General features: G+C 44.9%; 1 non-coding gene across 1 annotated transcript; it reads left to right on the top strand.

The window, feature by feature from the left end:
* Positions 1-2,104: 2,104 nt before the first annotated feature.
* On the top strand, positions 2,105-2,178 carry Trnat-ugu. The gene has a single exon. It is a non-coding gene; the product is annotated as a tRNA-Thr (tRNA).
* Positions 2,179-20,707: the final 18,529 nt, after the last annotated feature.

Genomic DNA, 20,707 nt, shown 5'->3' with positions numbered 1-20,707 from the left:
CAATAATTCCTGTACTGGCTAAATTCAGGCACTAGTTCCCATTTGAAGATGTGTAGAAGAGAGCCCACTCCCATTTCTTTCGTCGAATTCTAAAGGCCTCAGCGGCCGACGACCAAGATTTCCAGTTGCAGTTCTCTTCTCGGCTTCGCCGCGTCCCCGCACGTCCTCAACATTATCTCGGCCATTACTCAGCGCCGCTCTCAAGCTTTAACAACAGCGGGCCTCGCTGTGAGACGTCTGCGGGCGTCTCGCTATACGGCGAGCTGAAAACTTTAAGTTCGGGCGTTTAATTCACGACTTGCCGTCCTCGCCGCTATCGGGGTGACGCATTCTCGCGCGGAGAAACACCGGCCCACTTGAGGGCGGCGAGGACAACGACACCCTTCCAGCAGCTTAGGTAGGCTGCTCCGTGACCACCCCCAGCGACAAAGAAAATGTTTGCCAGGCCACCACACGGCGCGGTACTCTAAAAGAGGGGGCGGGGCTGTTTGGAGGGGTCGGTTGGAGAATACGGTGAGACGTGGCGACTCCCGCCTCCCCGCGGATTTCTTATACGTCCCTGTGATCTTTACCGGCCTGGCTTTGAGGCGTTCCAAACTCAATTTCTTCTTACCGTATTGTTCTGTGGCAAAAAAGGAGGGCGAAGAGGGGCAGAGGAGGGAACTAGGAGAAAGGGTGGAAGAAGAGAAGAAAGAGCCACTGACTCGCCAGAACGCCGCCGCGGTGTGGCAAAGGGATTCTACGATGCCGGGAAACGTGTTCTCGGATGGGGGAGGAAACACCAGAAAACATACTTTAAAGATCATCTCCGCTGCAAGAGGGAAGTCTGCAGATTTAAAGAACAAAGGACTGTGTGGAAACAAGGAGTCTATAGCGAAGAACAGGCTGCCAGCGGGATGGTCGGCGAGGGAAAGGTGAGAGGGACGGAACGGTAGAGGAAAGCAACTGGGCGCAATTGCGGTTCAAGGGTTAAAAATCTGTAAAATTTACATTTATTTCGTTTGAGTTTACAAAAGGAATAAGCTAATATAGCTGTAGGAATGGAAACAAGCGATGCAGGCGGAACCTGTGCGCAGGAGAGCTCGCGCGCGCCGCGACTGTCGGACGGGATAAAGGAAATCCTACCTCGCGTTCTTTCTTTCGCTCTTTTTTTTCTGCGCTTCGTCAGAGTGGGGAGGCAACAAGAGCAGCGTGTTGGGGGGGGAGGGGGGAGGCGGAGTGGTGGCGTCCCCAAGTAGGCGACGCGCGACTCCTATCAGCGCGCTAGGTGTGCCCCTAAGCGTGTGTGTGTGTGTGTGTGTGTGTGTGTGTGCCCGTATCCCCTCGCGCGGCGCCGTGCCGGCAGGCTTGTTTTATCACCTAAAGGACGCGGAATCGCAGCCAAACGGGCCCATTACGGGGCAGTGGCCGCCTGATAAGAGTCCACTCCCTCCACCTCCACCGCCGCCCTGGCCGGGTCAGCCTCGAAGCTGGCGAGCGAGATGTGCCGGTGGCGAGACGGAGAGCCTCACGGCCTGGCGATAGTGCGACGCCGGCGCTGGAGCCGCTGTTAAGGCCGCGACAGGACACGCCGTCACGGAAACACAGCCTGAGCAAAGGGCTACAGAGGTTTCTGCCGGCGCGTCACTCGGTCGTGGGACGTGCATAACTACTGCGCGCCATTGAGCGGTGCTACTTTCCTGAATGTCAGCCCAACTTAATTCTCTTAAGAGTATAGGGAAAAAAAACTACAATGAAATGAACGCCTTTAGCTGCTTACAGGCGTTGACATACGTCAACGGGGACGTATGAAAATGTGTGCTCCGATCGGGACTCGAACCCGGGATTTCCTGCTTACATGCCAGACGCTCTATCCATATCAGCCACCGATGATAGCGCGACTGCAGGGATTTATCTCTGGCACGCCTCCCGCGAAACCCAGATTCTCAACGTATTGCCCGCACTACATTCGTAGTGCCCCCGCCCATTATACTCATTACTCGCAGCGCGTTGCCGATTCCCGTAAGAGTTCGGCCACTGTTTGTCCATTCGCACAGAAGAAGAAGAAGATGGTCAAGTGGCCGGTGAGCCTTAACTATATATATACTAGACTGCGGTCGCGCTATCCTCGGTGGCTTAGATGGATAGAGCGTCTGCCATGTAAGCAGGAGATCCCGGGTTCGAGTCCCGGTCGGGGCACACATTTTCAACAAGTCCCCAGTGTTGAATATCAACGCCTGTTTGCAGCTAGGGTGTCGATGTAATTATCATAGAGAAGCTGCACGGTCGTCAGTAATATCTGTTCTTTCGGGAACAGACACTACCTTCATATAAAGCCTTTGTAACAAAGTGCTGTTAAGTAAAAATTATTGCCTTTGGGAATATTACCGGCTGCAACCAAATTAGCAGTATACCGACAAAGTTACTCCTGTGAAAGATTACTTATTTGAGCATGATCGTGTGTAATGGAAAGAGTCTCGGTGGGGGCGTACATTTTCATCTGTCCCCGTTGACGTATGTCAACGCCTGTAAGCAGCTAAGCGTGTTCATTTCATTGTTACGAGCTGCATGGTCACCGATGGTATATGTCCGAAAGAACAGATACCATCTTACTGTATATATATAAAATAAACGACACACGGCCTAAACAAAACGGTAGCTAGTGGCTAAATATACAGGGTGGCACACGTAAATGTGTTACCATTTTGTTTTTGAATATAAACTTTATTGTCAATATAATCTGAAAGGAACATATACTGCAATGAAGAGCCGTCCATGGAGATTTGTTCTAACTCAGCACATGCTCAATATGTCCACCATTTCGTTTCCTAACTTCCTTCAAATGAACACTAAAGTTAGTGATTACCCTACGGCACATATCTTCCGTAATTTCACTGCACGCTTGAACAATAAGTCTTCTGAGCTCCATTAAATCACGTGGACGTTTCGGGAAAAATTTTTCCTTTAGGTACCCCCAAAGAAAAAAGTCACTTTTATTAAGGTCTGGGCTGTTGGTGGGCCACTTTTGACCGTCATTGAAGCGACCTGAAAACCTGAGTGAAATGATCCGCATGTCGAAATGCTCGTGTAAAAACTCCAACACAGTGTTTGCAGTATGTGACCTTGCTCCATCTTGCATGAACCACTGCGTGTTGAAGGGCAACACAGTAGCAAGATGCTGTGGGATGGAGCTATTGCGAGGCATGCTCAAATAACGCTCGCTGTTCACAGTTTCTTCAAAGAAAATGGGTCCAATAAGTCCGTGACTGCAAACTGCTGCCTACGCTGTAATCCTCGGAGCATAATGTTGTCGTTCATGAAGCACTTGTGGGTTTTCAGTGGCCCCAAAGCTTACATTTTGTTTGTTAACCACACCGTCTAAATGAAAATGCGCCTCGTCTGAAAACCTAACGTTGTTGAGAGTTTCTTTCCTATCCTCCGCCCACTAAGCAAACAGTAGTCTCTGCCGCTTGTGTTCTTCAGTGAGCTTCTGTGCGTAGGTCATCTTGTATGGGTACATATGGAGGTCACTTTTAAGAATGCGTTGAACTGAGCGTCTGGATATTCCCAGTTGCTTTGCTGCCTTTCTACACGATTTCCCGGGACTTCTCTGTACAGCAACTCGTACCGCTTCAATATTCTCCGGCGAACAAACAGGCTTAGGCCGAGGTGGCTTCGCTTCCAATACTGTTCCTTCCTGTACAAATTTATCGTACAACCTGTGGATGGTCTTCTTGCAAGGGACCCATCATGTGTTAAACTGTTGTCGAAAACGCCTCCAAGCTCTGCTGGTACTGCTGTAGAGATCCCAGCGGGATATCTAATGTGCGTCGTAAGTTGTTAAAGAAACAATTGGTAACACATTTCGTGCGCCACCCTGTACTATCTCGGCATATTAACTGATTCTTATAAGCGACTCTGTGGTCGGGGCAGCTGTAGTACTACGTTCTGTAGCAAGATATCTGCGGATAGCTGTATCGTAAACCAATTTTATTAAGGCACTACTCGTTCTGTGCCTTACAGCCAGATTATCAGTTACATATAAAAATTAAAACGTGGTACAACAGGGCGGAGAATACAGAAGTCCTTACCTTCAAAGTTAAAATCATAACATCAGTGTGTGCATAGTCAAATTATAAGTAGTTGGGTGGTGGAAAACATCCTATGCCACGTAACAAAGGCTCACCAGCACATCAGCACAACACAGAGCCACTCAGGTAAGCCGCAGCACCTCATGGCAAAAAGTATAGGATATGTTTCCTTTATTCCTGGCAAACTGGGTGAGACAGACCGACAAAGCAGACGTCTTCTCTTGTCAAAAGTATAAGGCCGAAGAGGTGTATTGCGTCCGCTGTTACGATATCCCTATGTGGCGCAGATTGGTCGTGGGTTCTATGTGAAGTTCAGAGAGCACGCAAATACGAGATGTTCGAGGACTGCCTTCAATATTCACTTTCGAGAGTATGATCACTCTGTTGTCAGTTAAAAGTTAAGAATTTTACGTCGGCCGTAAAACAGTCACACACTTAATATTTTAGAAGAGGTGTAGACTATGCTCACACAACCAGATCGAGCATTGGACAGCACTTAATCTGATTTTGTCTGTATTCCGTGACTCTAGTTGTTCCTTTAACGCTTCTGTATTACAGTTTGTCTACATTGTTTACAGCTAGGCATTTTGGTTTTGTCACATCTTTTTCTGACTGGATGTTCAGTTGTGCTACCACTGTATGTGTAATTTAATTTGCTTTTGCGTCTGGTCTATGATCTGGACGTTCTATACGTGATATCTGCTTTCTTAGTTAACCACATTTTGTCAAAACTGATTTAACGTAGCGGCAACTTTCGTAGTACTCTTAGAGCACAGGAGACGTGGTTTTCGTTTCTGCTATCTCACGTCATAATGACGCTCTTCGCGCTGGCGACTCATGCGCCGTGTACTTTGCTTCACCGCCTCGCTTCGCAAGTGCATTTCGGCAGGTGGTAGCTACGGCACGTCTGAGCGGCTCTGTATTGTGCTGACTTCCTGGTTAGTCTTCTTCTTCTTGCGTCGATGATATGTTGCTCTTGGTCCACAGTCTCTCTTTCTCTCCTTGGTTACAGGTCCGCACTTCGTATCTAGCATAGGATGTTTTCAGTCGGCAAACATTTTTCTTTATTGACTATTCACCGTGTAGGCACTACATTGTTAACTATCAACGATGGGTCTTCAGTATTCTCCGGCATATTGTTTACCATGTTTCAGTTTTTAAAAGTACAATTGCTTTTTACCTATTCTCATAAATAAATGTTTTTGGCTCTCATATTGCTCTTAGGCGTTGCCGCGCGGGATTAGCCGAGCGGTCTTAGGCGCTGCAGTCATGGACTGTGCGGCTGGTCCCGGCGGAGGTTCGAGTCCTCCCTCGGGCATGGGTGTGTGTGTGTTTGTCCTTAGGATAATTTAGGTTACGTAGTGTGTAAGCTTAGGGACTGATGATCTTAGCAGTTAAGTCCCATAAGATTTCACACACATTTGAACATTTTTTTCTTAGGCGTAGCGGTTAAATCACTGTCATTATTTATTTCTTGTTGTTTAGATATTCACCTGATGATGTGGCTATAGGCCACAAAACCGATTGCGCGTTAATAACTTTGGTCCAAGACGGAGATGAGATGAGATGTCGTGTGGCTAGGGCCTCCCGTCGGGTAGACCGTTCGCCTGGTGCAGGTCTTTCGATTTGACGCCACTTCGGCGACCTGCGCGTCGATGGGGATGAAATGATGATGATTAGGACAACACAACACCCAGTCCCTGAGCGGAGAAAATCTCCGACCCAGCCGGGAATCGAACCCGGGCCCTTCGGATTGACAGTCTGTCACGCTGACCACTCAGCTACCGGGGCGGACCAAGACGGAGATGTGAAAGGGTTCTTGCTGTAAAATGTACTACCACAGCAGCGAATAAGCCAACCAATGACATGACTTGTTTGACATCCTGACAATATCTCAGCAGTCAATCTGGATGTCGTCCTCAGGTGAGAACGCTGTTTGCTGATCACTCGGGATTTGATTCCTACGGTGAACAGCGGCATTTTTGTAGGCAGCGGCAAACCAACAGCACGTGCTCCAGAAGTCGTCACTGTTGCTCCCTAACGCAAAGGTACTATGTCCCGGTGGTGAAACTGGCAGAAACGAAGAATTTATATCAGTAGCTATGTAAGGAGGATTCTGGACCAAAAATGAAGTTTGATTTTTTAATGCTGAGTCAGAGCAATGACTTTTAACTTTTGACCTTTGTCTTTATTGACCTTTGTCTTGACCTTGTATGCATTGCGAAATCATGGCTCCTCAACCGTTCTCTTCCTCTCCTGCCTCCTCTCCAGCCAATCGCAGTGTATTTTAACATGAGGCAGCCAACCAGAATGTAGTTTCACTAAATAAAAAAATAATAATAATACAACCAAGGTGATGGAAATAGCCCAGTTCTGATGTCTACCCCCTCATCTCCACTCCTCCCTAGCCAAAATATTGAACAGTAGTAATACACTTTCACACAGGTACGAGACTAGGGTTCCTATGGTTTCAAACCACCTAAATATTATAGTGACTCTTTGGAAAGTCTCCGAATTAGTTAGCGTTATCAGCAAAGGATGCCATATGTAGTTTACTAGAAGATACAGTTAATACCCTAGCATAGAAAGACTTAATTAATGCTGGTATTAAAAGATACAGTCATGAGTCTGAAGGATAAAGGCAGCCTATGAAATTAGTGTGAAATGTAACATTTTAAATATTGTAGTAGTTCTTTTGGAAACAAATGGCAGTCAATTGAATACAAATTATGACGTACCTCACCAAATTTATTATAAATTGTAAAGTTGTGTTTTTTGAATTAATCCACTGGAACAAAAAATATGCAACCTTAGAAAATTCCTCCGTTCCATTAGAACCGTTGAACCCATAGCCTCCCAGCCACAGCATTTTGATATCGTCAGAGATAACTGGTTTCTATGTATTGAACACATCTTGGCAAAGCAACATTCGTGAGAAGACCAGCGTTTTAGAGTCAATACCTACTGCCCTTAAGAAAACTAACAATTAATACTGGGTGGAACATTTGTGACCGGGAGAATAAGAAATACTCAGAAAATTTACGATCTTTATTGCTTATTAGCTAATAACTTTCTCTTTGTGTGACATAAATTTAAATATAGAAAACATAAAACCTGAAAGACAAGAGAGCAGCAACACGGTACGCATTTCTTAAATCTATAGGTCCAAGCATTCTTTTCCCTCTAACATTGTTACAGTTCTACATGGTGTGTTTTCCTTTCTGCGAAAGAATATATTACCTCAGCAAAGTTCGTCAAACGTTTTGCTACATGAAAACTCAAAATGTTCTCTAATACTGAAAAAGCTGTTAGTACGAATAGTACCTAAGACAGGTGCGGCTTCTCGATTTAATTACGTATATTTTGTCACATTCTGCTAGATAAAACGAAATAGGCCCTCCTAATATCACACCAATTCTAACACATCTCAAATAAGCGAGAGTGTTCTGCTACAAATGGTCGTTTTTATGTACTTCATATACATAAATAACACGACATAATATGATTTACGAAGTACCAATATCAAATGCATGTTAGACCTACTACATGGACAAAGTTTTGTGTTAGGAAAGAGTTTCACATTTCATTCATACGCTCCAGGTCCTCAAGCATGAGACCGAAGACTAGTAGTACGATGTTTTTGTATAAATTGGGAATCGTCATATTCTTCCACATAATTTGTGCGAGTTTCCCGTTTCTTCTCCTTCCTCGCTGTAACGAGCAAACTTGTCATCACTAATTCTGTAAATATTCCTGCCACTGTCAAGAATTAATCTCTGGTTAACTTCACGAACCATGCCAAAGTAACAGGTCAGTTATCTCGCGGTTATTCTCTGCTTAGGCGTTATTACGTGTCCGTACAACGCGTTTGCGTGTTACTCCCAGAATAGAACTTTCAGCGGCTGCTAACAGGCGGCTGTACAAATGGTAATGTAGCGTTTCTATCAAAATTTCATTTTGTTGGATACACCTGGAAGATATGTAACCTTTCTTACCTGTTATTCCTGTTAGTTGATTATTTCCACTCCGAATCTATGTATTTCGCTGACAATTACAACAAAGCTGATCATTCATCCACCTAATAAACCACATAAACAAACAGTAATTATTCGGCTCAGCTCATGTAGCCGCGTCCCATTTTGCCTGCGAGAAAGTTTTCTGTTTCTGGATGCGACTGGAATTTCTCCGGTAGAGACACTACGCACACTATGCGCGCATTCAAAAATCAACTTATTAGGCGTTCAGAAATCAGAATGTGTTCATAAGTGTTTGACAACCAATTGCGATGCGTTTCAAAATCATTTGAATAACTGATAGACCACCGTATGCCCGATGTTAGACGTTTTGTGAAACAAATTTTTGCTTCAAGAATATGAATTTTGCGCCCTCTGAAATTGCAGCCCGAGGCAAATATCCTGGTTTGCTCTCCACTCCCCGTAGATCAGGGCCTTCCATTACGAAAGAACCAGAGTTAGAATCAAAATCAGTAATACCCGGAAATGTAAACGATTTGTTGAGCATGTTGATCAGTAACATCAATAATCAGTCCACATCAATAAAAGCTTAATCCGAATCAATAAAAGCTCAATCAGTATCGATTAATGCTGAATCCAAACCAATTAACAGTAAAATTGATGCTCAGTTAACTAAAATGGATGATGAGGACAAAGCAATGAAGACTGTTAACAATAATATTGGAATTGTTAACACGAAAGCAGATAAAATCAAGAAAGAAATAATTGTAGTGAATACAGAAATCGGTAATCTTAAGCAGGACATGAAAGAGGTACAGTCAAAAATAGGAAGTAAAAATAGCCGTTCTGAGACGGAAGTAGAGATGATCGAACAGAAACTGGGCCTGTGTGGTGTCCCTTGTGAAAGTGATAATATTTACGTAAGTCAAACCATTCACGCTGTTGCCGACCCCATCATAGTTGTTAATCAGGGAGCTGTATCGACCTCCGCTTTAGTGCCGTCTGGTCACATGTCAGACGATAGCCGCCTGCCATCCGGCACAGAACAGCATGTCAGGAAGCAACGGCCGCCGAGGAAACGGAAGAGACAACGCCGTACTCCTTCTAATGGCTCCCTCCATCGGATGTGTGCACAGGATGGCGACCCTCCTTCTGATGAGCTGTCCTCTGACGCCCTGCCGCCTGACGGCTCGGTGTCTTTCCCCACCTCACTCTCCAGTCAGGGTCTACCTCTGGACATCGACCTACTCCTGCCTGCGACTGATGCAGTTGCTTCCCTTTCTATGTCTGACCGACCTGAGGGGAACACCTCTGATAGTGTTCCACTGAACCAGCCTGGTGAGACGCCTCCTAGGTGGGCGACGTCAATGCTGAGGATGGACGTTCTGGAGGTATACAGAGTTACGGATGCTCCGTAAGTGGAGTCGGCTCCCTCTTCGTCATGTTGATATTCCCTCCCACAGGAGCCTACAGGGTTTGAATCACCCGCCTCCCGGAGATGGCTGCTTTTCAGACTTCGCATAACCATAGTCCATGTCAATACATTCGCATACGCCACGAACTGGCGTTACTCCATGACATGTCTGTTGGCTTTGACGTTTCCCTCCTTCAGGAGATGCACATTGCCACTTTTTGTGGTTCAAATGGCTCTGAGCACTGTGGGACTTAACTTCTGAGGTCACCAGTCGTCTAGAACTTAGAACTAACCTAACTAACCTAAGGACATCACACACATCCATGCCCGAGGCAGGATTCGAACCTGCGACCGTAGTGGTCGCTCGGTTCCAGACTGTAGCGCCTAGAACCGCACGGCCACTCCGACAGGCCACTTTCTGTGCTCCCCACGTTTTTACAGCACATGCCTCCCATGCTTCCCTTACGGATAGTATGGGGGGGGGGGGGGGGGGCGATCTCCCTGCAAGATGGTGTCTCTGCTGCTGCAGTTGCCTATCTTCCTGGTGTCAGAGGTATGGCTCTCACTTTTAGTGGCGTCAGGATCGTCAGTGACTATGCGCCATCTGGTTTGGATCGTCGCCATGAATGTTCCACCTTCTTCATCGACAGACTCGCACTTCTTTTCCAGGGTCTTCCGGATACATTGATCATGGGAGGCGATTTCAACTACAGTCAGGCACCCAAAGACCAACTACCAGTTCGCTCTCCGTGCGCGGCGCTAGCGACAATTCTCAGTCGCCTTGGCCTTGTAGTTTCTTGGAAGAATATTCAAGGATATCGCCTGCGATTTTCGCATTTCACTGGAAATTCTACCAACCACCTCTATCGTGTTCACATATTGTCAGTGGGGTATAGGCTGCTGAAGTCTGGCCCATTGCATTCTCTGACCATGATGCATATATCTGCGCCATCAGTCTCTACCGCCATAGTGTGTGGCACGGTCGTGGACCATGGAAACTGAAGATGATCCACCCTACTTCCACTCATTGCTGACACCTCATCGAGACCAGGTGGACAGCTTGATGCATATCAGTCTGCCCTGTGATGGTGGGTGCTCTGCGCAAAGCCTGCCCTTAGCTAGGCCTTGATTGATTATGGAAGGGACGCCGTGGCGTTCCGTCGTCGAACCCAGGAATTGTATTTCACCATTATCCAGGTATATACTATGATCTCAAACTCGCCAGACCGCCAGGCGATGGTAAATCGTGCCAAGGTACAGCTCACATCCATATCTCGTCTTCACCTTGAAAGAGCTAATGTCAGGTCGCGTACACATGTTAGAGAAAGAGCGTCCATCTGTATAAAATGTGATGGCGGAACGGCACCACAGTCGGACGACTTTGGTTCATGTTCTCACGAACTATGATGAGCGGCGTTTGGATACCCAACCCGATACAGAGTCTGCCATCCACGCACATTACGTTATGCTGTCCTCTGAACAATCTCACCAACCTGCTAACATTATGGCGATCTCCTGACTATCGTTTACCAATGCTCCTGGGGATGCAGCGATAGATCTGCTTGTTAACGTCATTATGCTTACCACGTGTGCTCTAGGAATAAGTCACTGGCGTGGACCGACTCCCACTGGAGTTTTATGGGAAATTTCGTCCCCTACTAGCGCCAGTATGTACAGAAATTTGTCGGGATCTTGTTCTCACTTCGTACCGATCCCAGACAGTTTCCTTGAAGGTCATCTCATTCCCATCTACAAGCCTCTAGGTACCTCACGGATATACGATTACCGCCCCTTGACATTGCGCAGCACCGACACAATGATCTTTGCCTGTTTGTTGGAGGCACAGCTTAAATGAACGGCCCAATATATGGATCCCCCTGCTCAAACTTCTTTGGGAGGTGCCCGTTAACATTTGCTTTTCTTTCTTTCTTTTTCCATACGTCTTTTGACTGGTTTGATAAGGCCCGCCACGAATTCCATTCAGGTGAAAACCTCTTCATCTCAGAGTAGCACTTGCAACCTAAGACCTCAATTATTTGATGGATGTATTCCACCTCTGTCTTCTTCTACAGTTCTTGCCCTCTAAAGCTCCCTCTAGTACCATGGAAGTCATTCCCTTATGTTTTAACAGCTGTTCTATCATCCTGTTTCTTCTCCTTGTAACTGTTCTCCACATATTCCTTTCCTCTCTGATTCTGTGCAGAACTTCCTCGTTCTTTTCGTTATCAGTCCATCTAATTTTCAACATTCGTCTGTAGCACCACATGTCAAATACTTCTATTCTCTTCCATTCGGTTTTTTCATTATACGAACTGCCTTCAGCTTTGAGGTTATGGTATAGTAGTAGCAGAGGGTAGTGTTATAGTCTCTCCCTATAGCTTACCCCTATTTTTCTCAGAATTTCGAACAAAATGCACCATTTAACATTGTCTAACGCTTTTTCCAGATCGAGAAATCCTATGAATGTGTCTTAATTTTTCTTTAGTCTTGCTTCCAGTATCAGCCACACGCCAGAATTGCCTCTCTGGTGCCTTTAACATTTCTAAAGCCAAACTGATCGTCTTCTAACAAATCCTCAATTTTCTTTTCCATTCCTCTCTATATTATCCCTGTCAGCTACTTAGATGCATAAGGTGTTAAGATGATTTTGCGATAATTCTCGCAGTTGTCAGCTCTTGCAGTCTTCTGAATTGTGTGGATGATACTTTTCTGAAAGTTCAATGGTATGCCGCCAGGCTCATCCATTTTACATACCAACGTCATTAGTGATTTCGATGCCACTTTCCCAATGATTATAGACATTCTGATGGGATGTCACTATCCCTTCGGCCTTACTTGATCGAATTCTAATTCTAATTCTGGATCCCATATGTCTTCTAAACCGACTCATGTTTCTCCCTCTATCACAGCAGATAAACCTTCCCGCTTGCATAGGCCTTCAAAGCACTCTTTCCACCTATCCGATCTCTCCTCTGCATTTAACAGTGGAATTCTCGTTGCACTCTCAGTGTTACCACTCTTGCTTTTATTTTCACCCAAGGTTGTTTTGACTTCCCTATACGCTGAGTCAGTCCTTCCGACAATCATTTCTTTTTCGATTTATTCACATTTTAAATGCAGCTATTACGTCTTAGCTTCCATGCATTTAATATTTATTTCATTCTTAAGGGACTTGTATTCCTGTATTCCCGAATTTTCCTGAACATTTTTGCACTTCTTTGTGTCATTCATAAACTGATGTATTTCTTCTGTTACCCAAGGGTTCTTCAGAGTTATTTGTACCTATGTTTTTGTTTCCAGTTTATGTGAGTGTCCGTTTCAGAGATTTCCATTCTTCTTTATCTGTACTGCATCTGAGCGTTTTCTTATTGTGTTATCTACAGCCGTAGAGAACTGCAAGCGTATCTCGCCATTCCTTGACACTTTCCTGTATCACTACTTTGCCTATTGATTCTTCCTGACTAATCTCTTAAACTGCAGCCTACTCTTCATCGCTATGTAACTGCTCCCCTTAAGATATATTGGAAATGTTCGTTGATGATATTCTTGCTCCGACTAACTCGCGATAATATTGTGTGATGAGGAACATTACATAAAAAAAATTTGTCCTGCCGCACTGTATTCATGCCGAGTGCGTATCAGTGATACCGACCAGTTCAAATAATTATATGCTCCCCGACGTGTTCGAGCACAGCTACCCGTAATTGCACACCAATGGCTATCCTTGTACTAATTATGGCTACAGTTCATGTACGGCAATAGTTTCTCGCCTAAAGTTTTCAATTTACGTAAGCTTAATAGTTCGGGTCGGTACAAAAACTGTCTAACGCGGCAAAGAATATTTATGTATGCAGTGCTCTGTTATTAATCTATGTCGTCGCACAATTAAATATTTCATAAACACACAATATTAAATAGGTTGAAAGAAATGTCACACAGTAAATCAACTTTATTCTGGTTTATTCTATACTATTCACTTCCTATTATTGTATTAAAGAAGTAACTTTTCCCTAAGCTAGGTGGAATTAGTTACATTTCCGTCAAAGATTTTGTAACAAGATCCAGATTTCATTTGCTACATTAACGAAACTTCAGTACTTTCTCACAATTCAATACGAATGTTCACTTCCCATGTCGGTAAAATGCTAACAGTCTGCAACTTCGGGTAAAGTTCAGTCTTCCCTGTGTGATCATCAATTTAAGGCAATTTCGGAACGTTTCCTCCTTTCGCTTTACGTAATGATATATTCAGGGTAGCTGAACTACCTATTACAAGTATAATGATTCCTAGCAGATCGTAAGATTTCCAAAAAATGCACCAAAAACAATCACGTCGCGCCTACCTATAAGAGCAAACGTTGAGATACGACCTGATCCAGCAAGCGCTAGCAGTACATTAACAATGTATGACTTTTTTCTTCTGTATTTCGCAGTGTCCTCAAAGAGTACTCACAAGGAGTATTCTTTGAGTTCACTCGTTCTATTCCGTGATGTATAAGTACTCTACTTTGCGATCTACTATTATTTTAATTTGAAACTAATGGATTCTACTTCTTTCCTTTCTCTTTTCAAAACATTAATTCAGTTTATACTGGTTTTCTTTTCAAGTGATGCTATTCCAGTGGGACTTGAAATTTGGATCTTGGATTGTGCAACTTTTATTGGGTTTCGGGTACTATTTTATATTTACAATTTTGCGTCCAAAGGAAGCGGCGTTGCAACTACTATTTTGTGATCTCAATCTATATCTGCTCCTGGGTGCGCCTTACAATCCAGTATCTGATATATTAGTCTCTGCCTGACCATGATGTAATTAACTGCGATCCGCTCATATCACTTGGCCTTTTACAAATGTACCTCCTCTTCTTTGATTCTTGAACAAAGTATTCGTTATTACTAGCTGAAATTTATTATAAAATTCAATTACACTTTCTTCTGACTCATTCCTTGTCCCAGGCCCATATTCTCCTGTAACCTTTTCTCGTGCTCTCTCGCCTACAACTGCATTCCATCCCCCATGACTATTCGATTTTCATGCCCCTTTATGTACTGAATTACCCTTTCAACATACTCATGTACTATCTCTATCTCTTCATCTTCAGCTTGCAAAATCGGTATGTAAACCTGAACTATCGTTGTCGGTTTTGGTTTGCTGTCGATTCTGACAAGAACAACCCTACCACTGAACTATTCACTATAACACTCTCTTTTCCCTATCTTTCTGTTCATAACGAATCCCACTCCCGTTATACCATTTTCTGCTGCTGTTCGTGTTACCCTATACTCATCTGACCGCAAATACTTGCCTTCTTTCCATTTCACTCCACTAAACTCTACTATATCTAGAGTGAGCTTTTGCATTACCATTTCCTGATTGCTTTTGACATTCAGCTCAGTCTCGTATAATGTTATCCTTTCGTTGAGTACTCAATCTTTTTCTCATGGTCACCTCCCCCTTGGCATTCTTCTTCCGGAGACCCGAATGGGGGACTTTTCCGGGATCTTTTGCCAATGGAAGAATCATCACGACACTTTTTCAGTTACAAGCCACATCTTCCGTGGATACACGTTATGTGTCTTTAATACAGTGGTTTCTATTGCCTTGTGCATCCTCATGCCGTTTATCGTTGCTGATTTTTCCGCCTTTATGGAAAGTGTCCCACCTCAACGCAAGAGAGTGCTCTGAACCTATGTTAGTTCCTCCGCCGTCTTTGACAAGGCAGTTGGCAGAATGAAGGTGACTTCTTATACCCGAAGTCTTCGGCCACCAATGCTCATTATTAATTAGAATTTTTAACAGTCTCTAGTTTCGAACACGGGACCAAGAATGATTTCATTACTACTCCTAGATCATTGAGGTAACCTTTCTCCTATTTTTGTGTATATCGGGGCATAATTGCTTTTGCACCCTTTCATCATATGCCTGGACTTTTGGCATCTCTTGACTTCAGACAGGCGTTCGGTCGGATCGATCACGACTACCAAAGGGATGCTCTGCAATAGGGATAACCCTGATACTACCGTCGACATCGTAATGCTTCTTCTTCGTGGAGGTAGGTCCTGTGTACTCTACAATGGCCGTCTCACTCGTCCCACACCGCTCCGTCGCTCTGTGCATCAAGGTAGTCCACTCTCTGCACTGTTGTAAGGTTTCGCCATGAAACCTCCGGCACGTTGTCTGGAATGTTTCTAGGTGACCCTGTATTCAGCTGCACTGCTTATGCAGACGATCTCGTCATCGTCCTTCGCACCGTGCTGAGGTCAGGAAGTCACTGGCATGGTTTACCAACTACGGCGAAGCTTGAGGTAGCTGCCCTAACATCCGCAAATCGAGCGTCATGGCTATAGGTGCGGGGGCTACCTGCGGACAGCGCTGTAGCATAGCGTGTAGCTGACACTATCCGACGCTTGGGACACAATTTCGCAAGTGAACTGCGGTGCACGGTCGCCTTCAACCGCCAGCACCTACTGTCTCAACTACGAACTGGTCTCTTAGATCTCAGTTTACAAGCACTAAATCTTTTGCAATGGACACAATGTGTAAATGTACATTTGGCATCACGTATCCCCACATGGCACAGACACTTTCTACTCCGCCGTCCTTGCCGCGCCGCATGCTAACGGCAATGTATTCATATGTTTCACATGGCTCGCTGGTCAAGATAAGGTACTAGACTCTCACGTTCCCACGTAGCAGGGGGTTTAGGTCTGTGTCATGTCCCTGACAGAGCGATAGCGTTTTCCGTCGGCTCTCATAAGGTGCTGTGGCGTCTTACCAGCCCATTGCTAGAAGCCTTCGCACCACACTCTCTCTCAGCACCTATCCAGATTTTGGAAGGCCCGCGGCCCTTCTTTTACTTCCACCACTTAATACTCAAACTGAGCTACGTTCGTACTGCAATACTGCCATCGCACTTGACATGCACGAAGCCGATCTACGGTGTTGTTCAGCAGCACAGGTCACCGAATGTGGTTGAGGGGAAGCATCCCCATGTCGACCGTCGTGCCGTCTAGCGATCGGTGTGCGCTCGTTATCTCGACACTGACGTCCAGTCTCTGTGGTACCTTACCATCAATGAGAAGCAAGTATGTCGGTCACGTCTTCATGGGATTCAGTTCACAGACATCAGGTTGCGTGTCGCCCGTGATGCTTTAGACACAGGCGAGCATCACCTGGTGTGCGGATCTGCAAGAGGTATTTGGTTCTTGGCGCGACAGATACTGCCCCTATTTACCTGTACGACTGCTAATCAGGTAGCTACTCAACTGCTCTTCTTACCGCAAGCAAAGACGAAATCTGTGATGTGGATTTGTAGACACGCTTGTCTGTAGACACTACTTGTTTGCTGATGGCGAGAAAAATATCCTTCATATCCTTCATTTTTGGCACTTCGTTAATGAACGCTGCTGTGCAGTTGTCCGCAAACCCAAATTTACACAATATTTCTCCAAATTCCTTTGTAGGATCTTCCATAACCCACCGCAGAACTTGGGTGTCAATGCAATGTGGAATTGATCCCCGCCACTTCCACCGTTAGAACCGGTATATTCTCTGGCCATCGGGATGCTCTTCTCCAATAACAGTGCCTCGATACTGAGTGTGTGGTCTTGCAGCAACCTCCTCCTCGGGACATCGGTTTCTATTCTCTGTCATGTTGGTTTAAAGAAACTTAACTTAAAAATATGAATAAAAACTATGAAAAACTAAAAATGAATAACATAAAGAAGGAAAATAGGAAAATAAACCACTGATGTTAATTGTACCTCTGTTCCATGTTCCCTACATTTTCCTTGCTTCGTGGAGGGTGGGAATGGGACTTGGCATCCAGGCCCTGGGTTGTGACCTCTGAACACTTTGCCCCCACCCCACCCTCTCGACGACAGCAGGGTTCCTTTGGAAAAAAGGGCTGGTATCATTGAATAGTAGTGAAAACGTCAGCCCCGTCTTCGAACCGCACCACCGCATAAATTTTGAATAAAAGATTTATGCGAAGATTTCCGGCATGTCACCCTCATACTGCCAACGGCCTTGTAAAGAGGGCGGAGGAGCGAACAGAGGTTCAGGGAGTCGGAAACTGCCCTTAGAGGAGAAAGAATGAGCAATGATCAACAGCATGAGGATGCAGAAGGCAATGGTAACCTTGGCCTGTAATTGAAAAAGCGTCATGAAGGTATGTCCGCTGGCATGAGATTCCGGAATAGTCACCCGTCTCGATCTCAGGGAGAGGACTGCCAAGAGGAAGGTGACCATGAGAAAAAGATTTCATAACCAACAAAGGGATGACGTTCTACGAGTCGGAGCGTGAGTATTTCAAAAGTTTGATCGCGGCAAGGAAGCTAGAAAATGTGAAGAGGAAAATGCGAAGACTTAATCTACAGGCTGTTACAAAAAGGTACGGCCAAATTTTCAGGAAACATTCCTCACACGCAAATAAAGAAAAGATGTTATGTGGACATGTGTCCGGAAGCGCTCAGTTTCCATGTTAGAGCTCATTTTAGTTTCGTCAGTATGTACTGTACTTCCTCGATTCACCGCCAGTTGGCACAATTGAAGGAAGGTAATACTGACTTCGGTGCTTGTGTTGACATGCGACTCATTGTTCTACAGTACTAGCATCAAGCACATCAGTACGTAGCATCAACAGGTTAGTGTTCATCACGAACGTGGTTTTGCAGTCAGTGCAATGTTTACAAATGCGGAGTTGGCAGATGCCCATTTGATGTATGGATTAGCACGGGGCAATAGCCGTGGCGCGGTACGTTCGTATCGAGAGAGATTTCCAGAACGAAGGTGTCCCGACAGGAAGACGTTCGAAGCAATTGATCGGCGTCTTAGGGAGCATGGAACATTCCAGTCTATGACTCGCGACTGGGGAAGACCTAGAACGACGAGGACACCTGCAATGAATGAGGCAATTCTTCGTGCAGTTGACGATAACCCTAATGTCACCGCCAGAGAAGTTTCTGCTGTACAAGGTAACGTTGATCACGTCACTGGTAGGAGAGTGCTACGGGAGAACCAGTTGTTTCCGTACCATGTACAGCGTGTGCAGGCACTATCAGCAGCTGATTGGCCTCCACGGGTACACTTCTGCGAATGGTTCATCCAACAATGTGTCAATCCTCATTTCAGTGCAAATGTTCTCTTTACGGATGAGGCTTCATTCCAACGTGATCAAATTGTAAATTTTCACAAACAACATGTGTGGGCTGACGAGAATCCGCACACAATTGTGCAATCACGTCATCAACACAGATTTTCTGTGAACGTTTGGGCAGGCATTGTTGGTGATGTCTTGATTGGGCCCCATGTTCTTCCACCGACTCTCAATGGAGCACGTTATCATGATTTTATACGGGATACTCTACCTGTGCTGCTAGAACATGTGCCTTTACAAGTACGACACAACATGTGGTTCACGCGCGATGGAGCTCCTGCACATTTCAGTCGAAGTGTTCGTACGCTTCTCAACAACAGATTCGGTGACCGATGGATTGGTAGAGGCGGACCAATTCCATGGCCTCCACGCTCTCCTGACCTCAACCCTCTTGACTTTCATTCATGAGGGCATTTGAAAGCTCTTGTCTACGCAACCCCGGTACCAAATGTAGAGACTCTTCGTGCTCGTATTGTGGACGGCTGTGATACAATACGCCATTCTCCAGGGATGCATCAGCGCATCAGGGATTCCATGCGACGGAGGTTGGATGCATGTATCCTCGCTAACGGAGGACATTTTGAACATTTCCTGTAACAAAGTGTTTGAAGTCACGCTGGTACGTTCTGTTGCTGTGTGTTTCCATTCCATGATTAATGTCATTTGAAGAGAAGTAATAAAATGAGCTCTAACATGGAAAGTAAGCGTTTCCGGACACATGTCCACATAACATATTTTCTTTCTTTGTGTGTGAGGAATGTTTCCTGAAAGTTTGGCCGTACCTTTTTGTAACACCCTGTAGATACAGTGAGAGTCAATGAAGTGGAATGGAAAGAAGACAAGGATTTCTGGTCAGATAAGTATAGCATAATATCAACAGCGGTACAAAATGGCATAACTACCGCTTAGAGTACACCATTGTTATTTGTTACGAATAGGACGGTAGGTCTGAGAGTGTGTTACTGCGAGCAGTTTAGAGTTAGGGTTGATCTCATCACAATCGACAGGAAACCAACAACCACCACGATAGTTTGTCGTAAGTTGGAGATAAAGACATAGATATAATATGAGATTACTCAGAGGGGTAAACCAGTACATAAAGGGAGATGAAAATCTAATAGTCATGGGGGACTGAAATGCGGTTTTAGGGGAAGAAGTAGAAGAAAGGATTACGGGAGACTATGGGCTTGGCACTGGGAGTGAGAAAGGAGAAAGCCTAATTTAGTTCTGCAGTAAATTTCTGCTAGTAATAGCGAATACTCTGTTCAAGAATCACAGCAGGAAGAGGTATACTTGGAAAGATTTTATGATGCAGAAAGATTCCAATGAGACTACATCATTGTCACGCAGAGATTCCGAAATCAGATAGTGGATTGTTGGGCGTTCCCAGGAGCAAATGTAGACTCAGTATGCAGTTCGGCTAAAGAGAAATGGGCATACCTGAAAAGGGCAATCGCAGTAGTTGAAGAGAAAGTCGTAGGTACACTGAAGGTAACTGCGAAAATACCGTGGTTAACAAAAGAAATACTTCAGTTGGTTGAAGAAAGAACGAAGGACAAAAACATTCAGCTAAATTCAGGAATACAGAAATACAAGTCCCTTAGGAATGAAATAAATAAGAACTGCAGGGAAGCTAAGGCCAAATGACAGCATGAAAAATGTGAAGAAATCGAAAAAGAGGTGATTGCTGGGAGGACTGACTCAGCATACAGAAAAGTCAAACCAGCCTTCATTGAAATTAAAAGCAGGGTGGTAACATTATGTGTGCAATGAGAATTCCACTGCTAAATGGAGAGAGAGACCAGGTAGGTGGAAAGAGTACATTGAAGGCTTCTAGGAGAGGGAAGACTAGAGTGATGACATGAAGAACAAACAAGAGCTGATATAGAAGAGATAGGGGATTTAGTATCAGAATTTAAAAGAGCTTTGGGAGACTTATGATCGAATGAGGCAAAAACGATGGACAACATTACATCACAATTTCCAAAATCATTGGGGGAAGGGACTAAAGAACTGCTGTTGACCTTGGTATGTATAATGTATGAGTCTGTCGATATACCATGTGACTTTTGGAAAAGTATCAGCCACACA

Source organism: Schistocerca americana, chromosome 1, assembly GCF_021461395.2.
Source record: "Schistocerca americana isolate TAMUIC-IGC-003095 chromosome 1, iqSchAmer2.1, whole genome shotgun sequence".
In the NCBI taxonomy this organism is placed as follows: Eukaryota; Metazoa; Arthropoda; class Insecta; order Orthoptera; family Acrididae; genus Schistocerca; species Schistocerca americana.
This window is presented reverse-complemented; position numbering and strand designations above follow the sequence as displayed.